Here is a 17,839-nt window from a genome sequence, read left to right as displayed (position 1 = left end):
CATTTATGTATTTTTATTTATTTATTTATTTAGATGGAATCTCACTCTGTCACCCAGGCTGGGGTGCAGTGGCACGATCTTGGCTTACTGCAACCTCTGCCTCCTGGGTTCAAGCAATACTCCTGTCTCAGCCTCCCAGGTAGCTGGGATTACCACGTCCGGCTAATTTTTGTATTTTTAGTAGAGACGGGATTTCACCATGTTGTCCAGGCTGCTCTAGAACTCCTGACCTCAGATGATCCACCCACCTATGCCTCCCAAAGTGCTGGGATTATAGGTGTGAGCCGCTTAGCCACCATTTAAACCTCACTCTATTTGGCTGCAAAACTCAAATCTTTCCACTGCACCAGGAGGACTCAGGGATCCACTTAGCTGAGAGAAACAAAAAATATCAACATGTTTAGCTGTTGATTTGCATCATGAGTTTGAAGAGGAGCTGATGTGGCCAACAACGTGGACTGGATGTCAGCAGGGACCAGTCAACTGGATCTGTGGTCTCTGAATGCTCCCTTAGTTCCAGCCAACTTCTCAGGAATCCATGAGCGTTCCCTGGAGAAAGAAGCAGGTGGGTCAGGGGTGAATACCCTCAGCTCTGAAGCCTGAGAAAATCTCTTCCCAAGGAGTTGGTGCAAGGTACCACATTTACAGAAAACCTCTCTGAGGGCCTTGAGTGGGCTACAAAAGCCCACCCACTCTGAATCTTCACAGGAGGCTCACTGCTGGTAGATGTGATAGATCATCCCTCCCACACCCATAAGACAGACTGGAAAACTTCTTCCAGGGTAGGAACAAGTCCAAGGCCATTAGAAAGAGGCAGAGCCAGGACTTGAACCCAGGTCTGTCAGATTCCTAATTTAGGTCTCTTTCTTCTAGTCCCACATTAAAGCAGCCAGAGGACTAAGCCAGGAGGACCACTGGTCATTCCACCTGTGGCATCAATAAAAAAGGTACCATTGTCCAGGGGCTGTGCTAAACACTCGGTGTAGTACATTGACTCAATTTTCAATACACTACAAAATGAAATGATTATTAAACCCATTTATTAGATTAAAGAACTAAGGGCCTTTTCTATTGCTGCTTAAACAAATTAGCATATATTAAGTGACTTTAAAATATTAGGAGCTTATTATATTACAGTTCTGAGGGTCAGAGGTCTGAAATGGGTCTCACTGGGCTGGAGTGAAGGTGTCAGCAAGGCTGTTCTTCCTCTGGAGAACAGGGGAAAATCAGTTCCCTTGCCTTTTCCAGCTTCTAGAGGCTGCCCTCATTCCTTAGCTCTTGGCCCCCTTCTCCATCTTCAAAGCCAGCATTCTCAGGCTGAGTCCTCCTCAAGCTGCCATCTCCATAGTTCTCTCTCTCTTCTGCCCCCCTCTTCCACTGTTGAGGACCCTTGTGGTTCCACTGGGCTTATACATATAATCCAGGATAATCTCCCCCATTTTAAGGTCAACTGCTCTGCAGACTTAATTTCACCTGCAATCTTAATACTCCTTTGCCACAAAACCGAACATAGTCACAGGTCCACACAGGGCATCTAGGGTGAGCCTCTGATGGTAATGAGTTTTCTGTCCTCCATGGAGTCAGTGAAGATGGAGCTCAGGAAGACAGGCATCCAAGCCAGTCCTTGGAGACAGGGTGGGTTGGGGGTTAAAGCCTGCCTCTGTTGGGTGTCAGGGAAAAAGCAAACTGTAGGATAAGTGTGCCCTAACCTTCCCCAACTAATCACATCTCTTGACCTCCCCATGCCATATACTTCTTGCTCCCACCACTTAGAAATTTTTCCAGACCCCCAGTACAGCTGGGTATTTTATGCTCTGTGGCTTTTCATGTGCTGTTCCAGTCTCCATGACTTTCCCATTATTTCACACTAGGGAGCATTGGTGGTTCAATGACAGAATTCTCACCACCCATTATTTCAGACTGATTAACTCCATCTTCTCTTCCAGGTCTCCTCTGCCATGCAAGTGGGATTTGGCTCCTTCTAGCCCCATTTTTCCCTTCCCTCTCACTTCCGAGGTTGCTGGTTATTAACACAGATATTTTAACACACACACACAGTTATACTTGGGTTGAGAAATGCTGTCGTTACACTAGAAATTTCTGGTGTGATTCTAAAAAAGAGAACTTTCTTTAAACGTAATCTTCTAGCTAGTATCCACTTTAGACTCAGAAAATGTAAGTTACCTACAGCCTGACAAAGACTAGTACAACCTATTCCTGTCTCAAAATGTTTCTAAAATTAGAGTGAACATTGTGTTAACTGCCACAGTTAAAATCAAAATGATGGATTTCTCTTCTGAAATCAATCCTAAAATGCTTCCTCTCCTGGCAGTCAGAAAACTCATTCACCATTCGTACTATTATGATCCTCGTAATCACTTTTCAAAATGGCATTGTGACTACCCTTCACTCCATAAGGATTATGGTGGCCTTGGAGAAAAGAGGAGAAATGCTGACCTCACACAGAGTCACTTCCTGTCTCGCCTCTAAGATCTTTAGATGCTTCCTGTAAGGTGTGAGCCAATCAGAGCCAAGCTGGGCTGAAACCTCCCAATTAAAGGAGGACTTTGTTAGCAGAGGGATGATGATAGCTCTGATCAATCAACATAGAAAATGTCTAATGTTTTCAGTCATAGGAATGCCAAAGAGACACATACAACTGGTGGATGCTTCCATTCAGAGCTGTTAAATAATTCTGAGCACTGGAATGCTGCAAAAAAAAAAAAAAAAAAAAAGGAGTGCCTCTCATTTAACAGCTGAGAAATTTAAAATATTAATCCATTTATAATGCTCTTCCCCCACCCCGATTTTGAGATCACGGCACCTCCCCTTGATAATGGATGCATGACTTTAGGCAAATTGCTTCCTTTGTCTAGGCCTCAGCATTCTCCTCCCCAAAAGGGGGAATCATAGGCATTGCTGCCCCGGGACTTTGGGACTATTCGAGGAGATAATATAAGTGCAAGACTTGGCATAAAGAAAGCAGCCATGAATGTTTCCTTCTTGGCCAGGGCATTCATGTCCCATTCCCAACCCCACTGTGCTCAGCCAGCACTTGGCTAAGGGATAGGAGGAAACATGTCAGAGTGGGCCAGTCACTAGAAGTTAGTGATTGTCCTGAGTTTTGCTTTAATCTGTGCTGCCAACAGCTGTGTGAGCTTCAGAAAATTGTTTAAAACTCTCTGAACATCATTTTTCCATAAAACGTGCAAAGAAATCCACCTCACCTAGGAGAGCTGTGAGGAGCAAATGATTTAGCATGTCAAACCATCTTGAGACCCAGCACTGTCTCCACCCTGAAGAGGTCATCAAGGACCAAAAGCAATGTCATGATCTGCCTTCCAGAAGAACTTAAAAGAGGACAACTCAAAACACAGCACTCTGAACTTTCTGCAAGAACTCATATCTAAGAACTCATATACAGTCCAGGTTTGGACTGTATACCAAGGTGGGGGAAAGGGAATATTTAAGAGTAGGGCCAGGTGTGGTGGCTTACGCCTGTAATTCCAGCACTTTGGGAGGCTGAGGAGGGTGGATCACAAGGTCAAGAGATCAAAACCATCCTGGCCAATATGGTGAAGCCTCGTCTCTACTGAAAAAATAAAATCAGCTGGGTGTGGCGGCACGCGCCTGAAGTCCCAGCTACTTGGGAGACTGAGGCAGGAGAATCACTTGAAACCGGGGGGCAGAGGGTTGCAGTGAGCCGAGGTTGCACCACTGCACTCCAGCCTGGCGACAGAGCGAGACTGCATCTCAAAAATAAATACATAAATACATAAATAAAGAGAATAGGAATTCAGCACCTCTCTTATCATGTGAAGTCTTTGCCCACAGCCTCTTCTATATAGTCATTCTGGACCCAACCCCAAGTCAGCTCCAGCCCCTTCTAAAGTTCTCCTTGGATGTCAGCACCATCCACATTGGCAGTGAGGTTGGTCTTAGCCAAATGCTATATATAGTCAGCTGGTGGCAGGGAACTTAATGTGAAACACCAAAGCTTAATTTCTATTCTGCCCCCAGATTCTTAAATTAGCCTGGGGCAGTTGTTCTCCACTGGGGGTGATTTTTGCCCTGCAGGGGACATTGAGCAATGTCTGGAGACATTTTTGGTTGTCATGTGACTGGGACATGGCTTCTGGCATCTTCAGGATAGAATCCAAGGGTGCTATTCAACATCTACAATGCACACAACAGTTCCACTCCCCACTACCTGCCCCAGCAAAAATTATCCAGCCTGATACGTCAATAGTGTCAAGGCAGAGAAACCCTAGTTAGGGGTGAGGCTCAGTCATTGGTATGTTTAGAAAGCTCTTCAGGTGATTCTAATGAGAGCCACTGGGTTAATCAAACGCTCAACAATTAGCCTTGGGCAATTAGAGTCTTTCAGATGAAGCCTCCATAATCAGCCAGCTGTTATTAAATCATCAATAGCTGTAGCCAAATTAAACCCAGAGTTAAGAGTGCTTCAAGCATTGACTTGTCCATTCCTGCAAGGGCAATCAACCATCCAGTTTTTCCAGGACTAACGGAGTTCCCCGGATGTAGGACTTTCCTGTTTTAAGAATGGAGCAGGTCTAAGAAAACTGGGACAGGTTAGTCACCCTTGCTTCTGCCTCTCTCTTGTTTTCCTCCTCCACTCTCCATCTGTCCTTGGTTTATTGTGTTTATATAATGCGCCATATCTACGCACACACTTTACCCATATTAGCTCAGGAAATGCTCAGAGCCCTGAAAGGTGGGTATTAAGATCTCCAATTCCCAAGAACCCAGGGCTTCAATTACTTGGCCACAGAGGCTACTCAGATAGTTAAGTGTTTGAGTTAGAACTCAAACCCAGGGCTGCCAACTCCGTGGTCCTTACCACTAGATCACACTGCCTATTTCCTTCAGTAACATGATTCACAGCAGTCTATGATGGGGTGACTCAGGGATGCTAAACCCCTATGGGCAGGAATGTCACATCCCAGTTCTGCAGAATCTCCCGTTTCCATTGATCCCATGCCACTGCCTTTGAGTTCGGGGCCCAGACAATTACAAAGAAAAGAACGGGGGCTCTGTAGATAACCTTCAGCCAAAACTAATTAACAAAGTCATCTCAGCATACTGCAATGCTGAAAACTCACAGGTAAATGAGAGAGAAATGAAAGGAGGCTGGGTGCGGTGGCTCATGCCTGTAATCCCAGCACCTTGGGAGGCCGAGGCGGGCAGATCACCTGAGGTCAGGTGTTCAAGACCAGTCTGGCCAACATGGTGAAACCCCATCTCTACTAAAAATACAAAAATTCGCCAGGCGTGGTGATGCACCTGTAGTTCCAGCTACTCAGGAGGCTGAGGCAGGAGAATTGTTTAAACCCAGGAGGCAGAGGTTGTAGTGAGCCAAGATCTCGCCACTGCACTCCAGCCTGGGCGACAGAGTGAGATTCCATCTCAAAAAAAGAAAAAAAGAGAAAAAAAGCAAACTTACTGCTCCATTCTAGTCTCTCTGCATATCACATCTGTATTCCATAAAGTACAGATGATCATCCCCATGGTACAGAGAAGGGAATCAAGGCCACAGAGGTGAATGCCAAGGCCATCTTCCCAGTAGGTGGCAAATCTGGTGTTAGAAGCCATGTCCGTTTACTCCAATGCCCATGCTTTTAGCATTTCATTCCATGCCATGTGGGGAAGCCTGGCTTCTTGTTGGTTTAACAGCCCAATGTGGGTAAAGCGCCCCTAACAAATCCCAGAAGATTGTCTCGAGGAGGTGTTCATGTAGTGCAAACAGCATTACACGTGTCCTGGGCTTTGTAGCACCGTTTCAAATATTGACGAGGCCCATTAAAGAATTCTGAGAGAACAGGCTGCCTTAAGTGGAGCAGGTACTGAGTTCAGAATGCCTGGTGCAGTAATAAACGGCATGGCGCCCTGCGATTCCAGCCAGAGGCCACGTGGAAGTCTGCCTGCACGCCCGTGCACACACACCCCCACCCTCGGCAGACCTCCACCACCCACCCCTCTCCACGCGTGCCCACTGAGTGTGAACCCCACAGTGCCCTGTGCACTTCTACGAAATGATATTTTATTAAATAAACAAACTGGAGCCGTTCCCATAGATTTATGAACAGTTCCTCAAGTCTCACTTGTTCGACCCACTGCGGATTTACGGCCCTGCATTAACCTCGTGAGCGCTCATAACGTTTACTAAGATAATGTTGGCAGGAGGGAGAAGGGATTTTTACAGCTGAGTAATAATTAGGAAATGCAGGGAGGACTGGGGAACCTGTTTATTGGTTATGCTGGGTGCATGGACAACGATGGGATTGTACATTCTGCGCAGGTTTCTCTGGCGGAAATCAATTCCTTCCCTCTCGAGCTGGTTTTACCTCCGTGGCTTGTCTGAAACCTGGTTTCTACTTCTAGAGAATGTGTTATCAGCGTGGTCAGGCCTCAATCTTAAAAAGAGAAGGGGGGCAGCTGCCCAGGTGACCCCTGGTGCAAACTTGCCCCAGGTGCACTATTCAGATAGCGGGACCCGAAGTGCACCATTAGAACCTGGAGGGAGGTGACATCCCCTGGAAACAGGTCAGTTCCCAGGGGTGAAGCATTCCTTCCTCCTCCGAGTCGGAGCAATTGGTTCTTCAGCCTCTTTCTTGACAACGGGTTTGCTCGGGGAAAAGAGAGAAAGCATTGTAGCATTGACGTTTAAGAGGAGTTGAAGAAAACGAAGCTTGCAAAATGGTCATAAAATATGAGAGGGGCCAGGCACAGTGGCTCACGCCTGTAATCCCAGCACTTTGGGAGCCCAAGGTGGGCAGATCACTTGAACTCAGGAGTTCAAGATTGGCCTGGGCAACACAGCAAGATCTCGTCTCTACATTCTTTTTGCCAGGCATGGTGGCATGTGCCTGTGGTCCCAGCTACTGGGGAGGCTGAGGTGGGAGAATCACTTGAGTGCACCACTGCACTCCAGCCTGGGCAACAGAGTGAGCCCCGTCTTGAAAAAGAAAAAAGAAACTACGAGGGGCATAAACAATAAAGACATATTAGTAAGAAGACCTACAAAAATCTGGCTGCATATAGGGGCCATGGTGGGCGGTGTCAGGGGCAGAATTAAGAAGTACAAGTGCCTTGACCTAACCAATTAAAGCAAACCCTGGGGGGATGGGGAAGGGCATCGTGTTTTTACAAACTCCTCAGTAATGCTGATGCACAGAGAGGCTTAGACCAGCGAGTGGTCGCTATAAAGTGCTTTCCTATCTGTATGGCCCCGCTGCTCACAGGGTGGGCTGCAAGCCAGCAACATGGGCCTCACCTGGGAGCTGGTTGGAATGCAGAATCTCAGGCCCTGCCCCAGCCTTACTGAATCAGCACCAGGATCCCAACAAGCTCCTCCGGGATTCACCTGAGCGCTCAAACTTGAGAAGCATGACGATGCGGCATTTGACTCTCAGAAATGCTACCTCTCCCCAGAGTAGGTAGAGGAGCCGCTCCTTCTGCTTTCCCATTTTACAAGGGGAACAAAAAATCAAGGTTCAGGGAGGTTTAGTCGCTTGCCCGAGATCACACAGAGCCAGGACCGCCCAGACGCCATGTCTTCCTCTGCATCTCACACTCACACATCCACTGCTGGGGGAAATCTGGGCACCGTGGCAGGTGCAAGGGAGGTGCTTGTGGGCCGGAGCTAAAAATGAGAGATGGAAGAGGGGCGCCCTAGGGAAGGGGATCAGTGAGTAGTTGTCAATTAGTCACCCAGCCTTCCACAGCTGGCAGAGTGGGGCCCTGTCTAGGCTGCCACCCCCGCCTCCCGCCGCCTCTGCCCTCTCTGCCTTCCCCTTCCAGAGCCTCCTTGAGATCTGAAACTCAAACAAGAGGGCATGAATAATGTAGCGCGATTGCTCCTCTCGTCTCTCTTCAATCCTCAGAGGGTGAGCAAGGCTCCTTGTCTGCCTCATTAGTGGCCGTTCAACCATTTGATTTCAGTAACAGTGTGCCTTCCTCGGAATTTTCATACTTATTTGCGTCACCGGAGTCAACACTGAATTTTTGAATCCACATGAAATTTTAATGGGGTGATCTGCATACAGCATGGTCCCGGCTGGGGCTCCAACGAAGGGCTAGGAGAAGGACAGCCTGATCTGAAGATGGGCTGATCACAGAGACGTGGGTAGGAGCCTAGTCCACTCCCAGTTTGGAGCCCAGATTGGGGCACGGGGTGATAGGGAGGTCCCCAAGGGCTGAGAGGGTCCTGCCAGTTAAACTCCCTGCAGCCAACATTAGTAGCTTCCAATTTCAGGTGAAGGGTTAAGGACTCCACTCTGGAGCCTGTAAGCCCTGAAGTCAGAATCCAGCTTTACCACTTCCTGGCTGTGTGACCTAGGATAAATTGCTTTACCACTCTGAGCCTGTTTGCTTATCTGTGAAATGAGGATAATAACAGAGTTGTTATGCAGAGCTTGAATGAGGTAATCCATGTAAATCCCTTAGCCCAGTGTTTGGCACGTGATAAGCAGTTAATGCTTAGTAGATATGATGATGATATCTAATGTTTAATAGATATGACAATGTGATGATCATGATGATGATGATGATGATGATGATGATGTTTTCCTCCATCTTTCACCCTACACATGACTAGAACTATGTAGTTTGCAAAACTTATTCACATCTGATTTTTTGTTTTTTTCATCTGTACTTTGGATTTGGTAGCAGACTGATCTCAGTCGATTCCAGCTTTACCTCTTACACACTATAGGAGTTAGAAGAAGTAACTTCATCTCCTTGATCCTCAGTTTTCTCACCTATGTAATGGGGAGACTACACCCTACCCTGTAGGACTCTTCATCGGGATTCAGTAGGAAAACGTCTGTAAAATGTTTCACCTTGTGCCTCACATGGGGCAGGCACCATATACAGGATGATGTTCTTAATTCTAAGCACACGTTTCGTTCATATTCTGCATCTCTGAATTCAGGGTCCATCTGCCATTGTGAGAGCATGTTAAATCCTTGAACTATAATATTATTATTTCCATCCAGGGTATTTATTTATCCAGTGCTTGTTCATGTTCCAGGCATGTGCTAAAAGCTGCATGAGAGCTGTAATAGTTCACGCAATTCTTGCAACAACACAGAAAGAAGATGTTTTTTCTAAATATGCTTTGAGAATAGGGAAATGGTACCTCCAAGAGATGGTGGGTCCTCCCCTGGGTTCCACAGCTGGTTTGCATTACCGAATTCCTTGTTCTTAGGTGTTGTACTCTGGCAGGTCTGTCCCATCCCCCCCATCCCGTGTGAACAGCTAAGGAGAGGAAGGGCCAGAAGGATGGGGCAATTTGCCCAGAGTGGCACGGCCAGTAAGTGGCAGAGCTGGGACTGGACCCCAAGTCCATAGGATCACAAATGTTTGGCTCTTTCTGCTAGAACCCACCATGGCTGGCAGGTGGATGGGCAGCATGATCCTTTTATTACGTGACTCTGGTATAGTCCAGGACAACCTTGCCTGAGCCTGGAGACCGGCTCTCATTCCCAGGTGTCTTGCAAGTATCTCTGAGCCTCACTTTCTTCTCCTGTAACATGAAGGAGGTGACAATGCCAATCTCTCAGAAATGTTGTGAAGATTAAACTGAGCAATGCATAGAAATAGGTTCTGCCAGCCATGGAAGCCCCTCAAATGTGAGCGATTGTTGAGGATAGAGAAAGGCAGGGGCCCTGGGAGCTGAGATGAGCCACAGCACAGGACCTTGAAGCTGAAAAGAGCCACCAAGGGGTCTCCATCCCTTCCCAGCACTGGCCTTCCTCCTGTGGGATACTCAGTGTGGAGATTCCTCCCTCCCCACCTGACACAGAGATGGGAGTGAAATGAAACACAGCCCCTACCCCACCCCCTGCTGCCCAGGATTTCTCACCCGGTGTAATGAAATGGAAGGAATTTCTGCTGAGAATGGTGATTACTAACCTGCCAAGATGAGTGAGAAAAATCAATTCAGAGAATGCAGGAGAGAAGGGACTCTACTGAATGGGGGAGGTATGGGAGAGAGGAGAGGGTGGGAGGGACAGAAAGAGAGTGACCTGGGAGAAAAGAGAGAAAGGGGGAAAAAAGAGAGACAGAGAGAGAGGGAGAAGGTGAGCCGCACATCTATTCATCGAGGACGAACTTCAGGGAGATTTAGCCTCAATCCCTCTCTTACAGTTTCTCTCTTCAGTGATTAGACAAGGACAGCAGGAAAGTGGGTTGCAGAGGCAAACGCATGCCATACAGCAGAGATTCAGTAGGTCTAGGTTTGGGGTTGCCACCAATTCTGTATTTCCAACCAGCTCCTGAGGATGCTGAGCCACTGGTCTGGGAACTTGACTGGGAGTATCAAGGCTGAAGACAGAAACATCAACTTGCCCATTGGTGAATTGATATCACAAATGTTTCCCAAGTGTGTGCTATGTGTTTTAAACTGGAGAACCAAACACTTACTAGACACACAGAAGGCTTTGTTGAATGTTACTGGAGAGAAGTCTTTAGTCATTCATTGTTTGATTGAGGTGAAATTCACATTACATAAAATTAACAACTTTAAGGTATCCAATTCAATAGCATTAGTTCATTCACAGTGTTGTGCAACCATAGCTCTGTCTAGCTCCAAAACATTGTCATTACCTCCAAAGAACACCTCATACCATCAGTAGCCTTTCCCTTTTCTTTTCTTTTTTTTTTTTTTTTTGAGACAAAGTCTCACTCTGTTGCCAGGCTGGAGTGCAGTGGCGTGATCTTGGTTCACTGCAAGCTCCGCCTCCTGGGTTCAAGCAATTCTCCTGCCTCAGCCTCCTGAGTAGCTGCGACTACAGGCACACACAACCACGCCCAGCTAATTTTTGTATTTTTCAGTAGAGATGGGGTTTCACCATGTTGGCCAGGATGATCCTGATCTCCTGACCTTGTGATCCGCCTGCCTTGGCCTCCCAAAGTGCTGGGATTACAGGTGTGAGCCACTGCGCCTGGCTGCCATTCCCTTTTCACTCTTTCTCCCAGCTCCAGCAACCACTAACCTACATTCTGTCTCTATGGATTTACCTCTTCTAGATATTTCATACAAATAGAACTGTATATAGTTGTGACCTTTTGTGTTGAGCTTCTTTCACCTAGAGTCAGACATGTACCTGCACATGAATGTTCAGAGCAGCATTGTTCACAGTAGCCAAAAGGTAAAAACAACTCAAATGCCCATTAGCAGATGGATAAGCAAAATGTGGTATACAATGGAATATCATTCAGCCATAAAGAATGAAGAAGTACCGATCCACGTTGTGGCATGGAATAGCTCTGAAAATCTCACACTAAGTAAATAATTTTTAAAATGCTGTTTCTTGCCCTCATGGCTGTCGCCATGATCCTGACTACCCCAGCTCAAGTGTGGTCACCTTTCATTCCAAACAAATATCAGCTGAGCAGCCACCATGGGCAGGATGCTGGACACTCCAGGAATGTAGGTCAGTTAGACCACGACTGCCAGCTTGGGTCCTTACTGACTTGCTCCGTGGCCTTAGGTGAGTCCCCTCCCCTCTCTAAACCTCAGATTTCCAATCTGTGGAATGGGATTCCAGATTTCTCACCAGGTTGGCACAAGCATTAGGTCAAAGTGAGGTCTCTGAGTAAGCCACTGAACTGGGCAAGTGTCAGTCACTGCTACGGACTGAACGCGTTCTCCCAAAAATCATATATTGAAATCCTTACCCCCAGCACAGTGCTGTTAGAAGGTTGGACCTGTGGGGGTGATGAGGTCATGAGGGTGGAGCCCTCATGAACAGAATTAGTGCCCTCATTAAAGAAACCGCATGGGGCTCCCCAGCACCCTTTCCACCATGTGAGGATACAGCAAGAAGTCAATAGTCTGCGACCTGGAAGAAAACCCCCATCAGAATCAATTCTGCTGGCCCTGATGTAGGACTTTCAGCCTTCTGCTTCCCAGACAGGGAGTGGACTTGTGATGTTTGGGGTAGCATGCCTCAAATAAATTCCTGTTGTTTATGAGCCACCCAGTCCATGCTCCTTTGTTATAAGCAGCCCGAACAGGCTGAGACAGTTACTGTCACTGTGAGTTGTACAAGATGGGAGGGACCTCAGAACCTGCCATCGTCCTCAGAGTTTGGGAGTCAGAACCTGAATGTGTGGAAAGAGAATTAGCAGTCCAAGGGGAGCACTGGCCAGAGTAGGGATCCCAGAGAGTGACTGCTGTTATGTAAAATCCATGCCCATGGTCCACCAGACATCTCTAATCCAGCGCTGACCCCCTCGCAGACTTTGGCTGGACCCTAGAACTCATCCAGCCCAACTTCCTCATGCCACAGGTGAAGAATCAGAGACCGTACGGAGAGAAGTGACTTGCCCACAATCTATCAGATACATTTCCTTTCATTTGTTACTGACTTCCAGGAAAGATGGTGGATTGAACACACTCCTCTAATATATTTCCTTCCCTAAAAGACAATACTATTATAATAAAGGATTTGTTTTAAAGGCATAAACTCATAAGGACAAGGAGAATGGAGGAAAAGGTAACAGTCATGAGGTTTGGAAACGGGGAAGTGAGAAGGCAATGGTGGTAATTGACTTGGCAGATCCAACATGGCTAAGAAGTGGAGATGGTGAGGGACCAACCCAATTTACACCCATTCATTATGTCATTCAATTATCTTTCATTTGTCAGTTTCTCTGTTCAGGCCCAGATGAAGATGAATGGGACTCTCCAGACCATGCCGCCCAGTGGTGCATGATCTTCTGGTGGCAACAGGGAAGCAAATGAGGCAACATGTGGAGCCCTCTAAGTCAGACATACAGTTGGCCCTCCATATTCTTGGATTCTGCATTTGTGGATTCAACCAACAACACATCGAAAATAATCAGGGGGAAAAAAGGACAGTTGCAGGCCAGGTGCAGTATATCATGCCTGTAATCCCAGCACTTTGGAAGGCTGGAGGGGGAGGATCACTTGAGGCCAGGAGTTGGAGACCAGCCTGGCCTAACATAGTGAGACACCACTTCTGTTAAAAAAAAAAAATTTTAAATATACTTGAGAGCTTATTGGAAGAGTCAAAAAGCAATTCACCTGAATCTTGTAAAGCAACACAATCTACAGGCCCCTAGTTTTCTGTTTCTCTGTTATATTTAAGGATTCTCACTCACCCACTCAACGTAACATAAGAAGATGTAACATAATAAGTATTTTCAGCCAGGCGCAGTGGTTCACACCTATAATCCCAGCACTTTGGGAGGCCGAGGCAGGAGAATTGCTTGAGCTCAGGAATTTGAGATCAGCCTAGGCAACAAAGCAAGATCCTGCCTCTCCAAAAAAATCAAAAAATAAGCTGGGTGTGGTGGTGCATGCCTACAGTTCTAGCAACTCAGGAGGCTGAGTGGGAGAACCCCTTGAGCCCAGGAGGTGGAGGATGTAGTGAGCTATAGTGGAGCCACTGAACCCCAGCCTGAGTGACAGAGACAGACACTGTCTCAAAAAAAAAAGAATGGTTGTACTCAACATGTACAGACTTCTTTTCTTGTCATTATTCCCTAAACAATAGAGTATAACAAGTATTTACATAGCATTTACATTATATTAGGTATTATAAGTCTTCTAGAAATGATTTAAAGCGTACAGGTGGATTGTGTAGGTTATATGCAAATACCATGTCATTTTGTATCAGTGACTTGAGGATTCATGGATTTTGGCATCCACAGGGGGTCCTGGAACCAATCCTTCATGGGTACCCAGGGATGACTGTATATAAGGTACCAACAGGAAACACCAAACTCTCATTGGAGGGATAAAAGGTAAAGGGTGCAAGGACAGAGGAGTTTGAGTTTGAGTTTGAGTTGGTTACTGAAGAAGGGTCAAGAAAGAGGAGGGAGCACTCCCAAGAACAGGAGGAGCTCATGGGAAGGCAAGGAGCAGAGATATGAAACTTTCAGAGCATTCCAAGTCCCTCAGAGACACCCTCAGGTGCAGATCTTGAAGGACCCTGTAAGTCAGAACATAGGGGTACTAGGGAGCCATTGAAAGGTTTTGAGCAGTTAAGTGACAAGGTCTGGAAATATCACTCTGACGGGGGTTGAACAGAAGAGTCTTTAGAATTCCCACTTACGTCTCTTGCCCTTTCTCCATCCCTTCTTCCATAAGCTTTAACTGAGCACCTACCGTGTGCATAGCCCCATACTAGGTGCCCGAGACCAGGAGCCAGGTATCCGCACACAAGTGCATGGCGTGATCAGCCGTCAGCAGCAGTAATTGGACCCCGTCTGCATCTGCTGTCTCCTGTTGCTTGGAAAACACTTCCCACTGAGCTTCAAATGTGCACCTGCTGGCCCTCACACTCGCATAAAAGTCTCTGAAAAAAAAATTGATTATATTCATTCTCTTAACCTCACCCCAACCCGAACATAAATCGTCTCTGTTTATAACACTTCTGGCATTTTGTGCATTTTGCCGAGTGACATAAAATGACAATAAATTTAGGCCCCACCAGCAGAAAAGTACCTAAAATGCCACATGTCACTAATATTGACAGGTTCTAAAAGTAAAACTTGGAAATGGTTCAGGCGACATAAATTAAAATAAAAATATATACTTTGTCCTTGAGAGAGAATCGGCTAAAATTAAACCTCAGTGTGGGTAGGATGTCCAGGAATATGAGGGAAGGAAACATCAGGGATGCATGGTTCAGAACAGAGTCCCAGAAGGGGAGGCCAAGAAGGACCCAGAGAAAATTCAAGCCAGGACCTTGATGGAAAAAAGAAGGACTGCTCTTAAAGCTGCACCATCCAATACTGTAGCTGCTACCTTTATGTGAGCATTTAAATATAAATCTAAATACAATAAAAATTCAGCTTCTCAGTTGCACTAATCACTTTTCAAGTGCTCAGTAGCTACCTGAGGCTACTGAGCACTTGAGTTGGAGGGCAGATTAGAGATCACAGAAAGTTCTATTGGACAGCTCTGTCTAGGAGCAGGAGCATCCCTGCCGCCGTGCAGGGTGACTGACACCTGAGTCTCCTCTCCTTCCTCCCAGCCTTCTCTCCTCCACTTCCTCCTCTCTTCCTCTCTTTCCCTCACTCCTCTTTTCTCTCTCCTTCCCTCTCCCTTCTCTTCTTTCTCCCTTCTCTTCTTTCTCTCCCCTCCCCTCTCTCACTTTCTCGCTCTCCTCTCTTTCTCCTCTTTCTTCTCTCCCCTCTCTTCTCTCTCTGTTTTGCCTTCCCCTCTTGTCTTTTTTTTTTAAGTTTTACTCTAAGTTCAGGGGTACATGTGCAGTTTTACTATATAGGTATACCTGTGTCATAGGGATTTGTTGTACAGATTATTTTATCACCCAGGTATGAAGCCCACTACCCATTAGTTATTTTTCCTGATCCACTCCCTCCTCCCATCCTCAACCCTCCGATAAGCTCCAGTGAGTGTTGTTCCCCTCTACGTGTCCATGTATCCTTGTCATTTAGCTCCCACTTATAAATGAGAATATGCAGTGTTCAGTTTTCCATTCCCGTGTTAGTTTGCTAAGGATAATGGCCTCCAGCTCCATCCATGTTCCTGCAAAGGACATGATCTTTTTTCTTTCTTCTCCTTTTTCTTTTCTCTTCTTTCCCTCTTCTCTCTCCTCTGTTCTTCCTTTCTCTTCTCTTTCCCTCTTCTCTCTCCTCTGTTTTTCTTCCCTCTCCTCTTTTCCCTCCTTTTCTTCCCCCATCTTTCTCCTCTCTTCTCTATCTCCCTTTTTCTCTCTCTCTTTCTAAATGACTGCTTGCCTCCCCCCAACTCTTTCTCTTTGCCTCTTTCTCTCTTCTATTTCCCTTCCATTTCATATGCTTTTCTAAAACATAAATACATTGAATTCAGAAGGCAGCGTGGGATTTGGAAACCAGGGGTCCAAAGCCCTGCTTGACCATTTTGCAGCTGTGAGGTTTCAGGCAAGTGACTCCAGCAGGCTCGTCATCCTCCACACTGGTAATTATGCAGAGAATAATCCCTACTGTGCTTGGCCATTGAATTACATCACCTGTTCAGTGGCACGCAGTAGGTGCTCAGTGGTTGCAACTTTCTTCTCCTTGATCACAAAGCTTCAGAGGCTCAAAAAAATCTACCAGAACTTTTTCAGCCTCTTAAGCTCAGAATAGGAGCCTCGCCATATTTTCCATCTTTCATCTCTGGCTTTAACCCACTCAATCCTCTTCCACATTCCAAACATTCCATGCACTTTCCGGCCACCAGGCCTTTGCACATGCTGTGTGCCCAGCCTGGGGTGGGCTTAGCCCTTTTGCTTGCCTTAGCCTGCTTCCCTCAGTGGAGAATTCGGCTCAGAGGTCACCACAGCTTCTTCATCCTCTGCAGCTACTAACACAGGACAGGCTGAGGAACCCAATAAGGAAAGAAGGTGTAGATAGAACCCCAGAGAAATTAGAGAGCTGATCAGGCTCACTTCAGGCAGACTGAAACCTGGTCTCAATCTCTGGCTGAGATGACATATTTCATTCATTCAATCAACAGTTTTGGGCATCTACTGTTTGCATACTCCTGCCCCAGCTGGATGCAGAGATGCATCAGGCAAGTTCCTTTCTGAAGCAGTCACAGCCCAGTGGGGAAAGAGACCCTCCCCAGTGCAGTTACTAGACAGCGTGGTAAGTTCTGGAATACAGGTGGGTGAAGGTTCCCTGGTCGCACAAAAGGGGGCTAGCAGTCCACTTGAGAAAGTTATGGGAACTTCAGAAAATGCCCCAAGAGCAAAGTATTTGGTGCAGGAGGTGAGGTTGCCACAAAGAAGCTAGCTTTTGTGGTAGGGACATTCCAGGACAGGTGACAAGTCAGGACTGGAGAAGGCATGTGAGAGCCAAAGGAGTCCAGGGCCACGAGCTTTTCAGTGGGACTGAGCTTAGCTAGGAAGAGGGGACTAGAAGGAAGCCAGGTCAGGAGGGTGAAAGGGGCAAGACCACGAGGAGTCACATAGGTTGGCTAGGGAGCCGGGACTTGACCCTGAGTGCAGCCAGGAGTCCAGGAAAGGGTTAAAGCAAGGGAGACCCGTGACCATAGAGGCAGTTTAGAAATCTGACTGCTCTGGGCCGGCCCTATGATGGGAGACAGTGTGGGGTCCGGCTCAGAATGGAGGTGAGGGCCGAGATAGGCAGGGGTGGCCCTGGTGCAGACAAGAGCAGGGGAGAGGTGAAGCGGCGAAGAAGGAGCGGGTCCCATCTCGGGCCTCGCCCTTCCCCCCTTTGGCGGCGGCTGCCTCGGGCGTCTAACCACCTCCCCCTCCCCAGCCCTTTCCGTCCCCACCCCCTCCCTGCCTTCTGGCTGCACAATTTGTGAAGAACATTATGTAAATGGACTTTATGCAAATCCAGCCTCTCCCCCTGCTCGCTCGCTGGACTCCTGAACCCTAATTAACTTGCCAAAGCCTAATGTTGCCGTCCCCTTTACACCGGCCCAGCCCCCCAGCCCGCTCCCCCTACCAGAAAATCCGTCTTCAGAAGCAAGCGCGGTGTAATCGCTCCCTTATTTGAATGTGCGAGCTGTCGCCCACACCCTTAGCCCGCAGGAGAAGGCGGCCTTTCAGCCCCTGACACTTGTGCTTCCGATACGGCTCCAAATTAAATGCCTCTTTTTCTTCCCCCCACCCCCTCCCGCCTTATTTTTGCTTGCTTCTAGACCCAGAAACAGCCTGGGTAAAGTTGATGCAATTTCTCATTATCTTCAAGTCTTTCGTCCACCACTAGCATCACCCTCCCCTCCCCGACCTCAAGGTCAGGAATCTAATACCCTCTCCCCTCCATCGCTCTCAAAATAGCCGCTCAGGAAAGGAGCAAGGGCCGGCGCGGTGGCTCATGCCTGCAA

General features: G+C 47.2%; 1 long non-coding RNA gene across 1 annotated transcript; it reads right to left on the bottom strand.

The window, feature by feature from the left end:
* Nucleotides 1-31: 31 nt before the first annotated feature.
* LOC109024562 (uncharacterized) lies at nucleotides 32-17,595 on the bottom strand. Its single transcript, XR_010133097.1, has 3 exons — nucleotides 17,458-17,595; nucleotides 14,162-14,351; nucleotides 32-549 (listed from the first exon to the last, which is right to left on the bottom strand). It is a non-coding gene; the product is annotated as an uncharacterized lncRNA (long non-coding RNA).
* Nucleotides 17,596-17,839: the final 244 nt, after the last annotated feature.

Source organism: Gorilla gorilla, chromosome 23 (assembly GCF_029281585.2).
Source record: "Gorilla gorilla gorilla isolate KB3781 chromosome 23, NHGRI_mGorGor1-v2.1_pri, whole genome shotgun sequence".
NCBI classification, from domain to species: Eukaryota; Metazoa; Chordata; class Mammalia; order Primates; family Hominidae; genus Gorilla; species Gorilla gorilla.
Note: the sequence above shows the minus strand (reverse complement) of the source record. Positions and strands in the feature narration are given on the sequence as shown.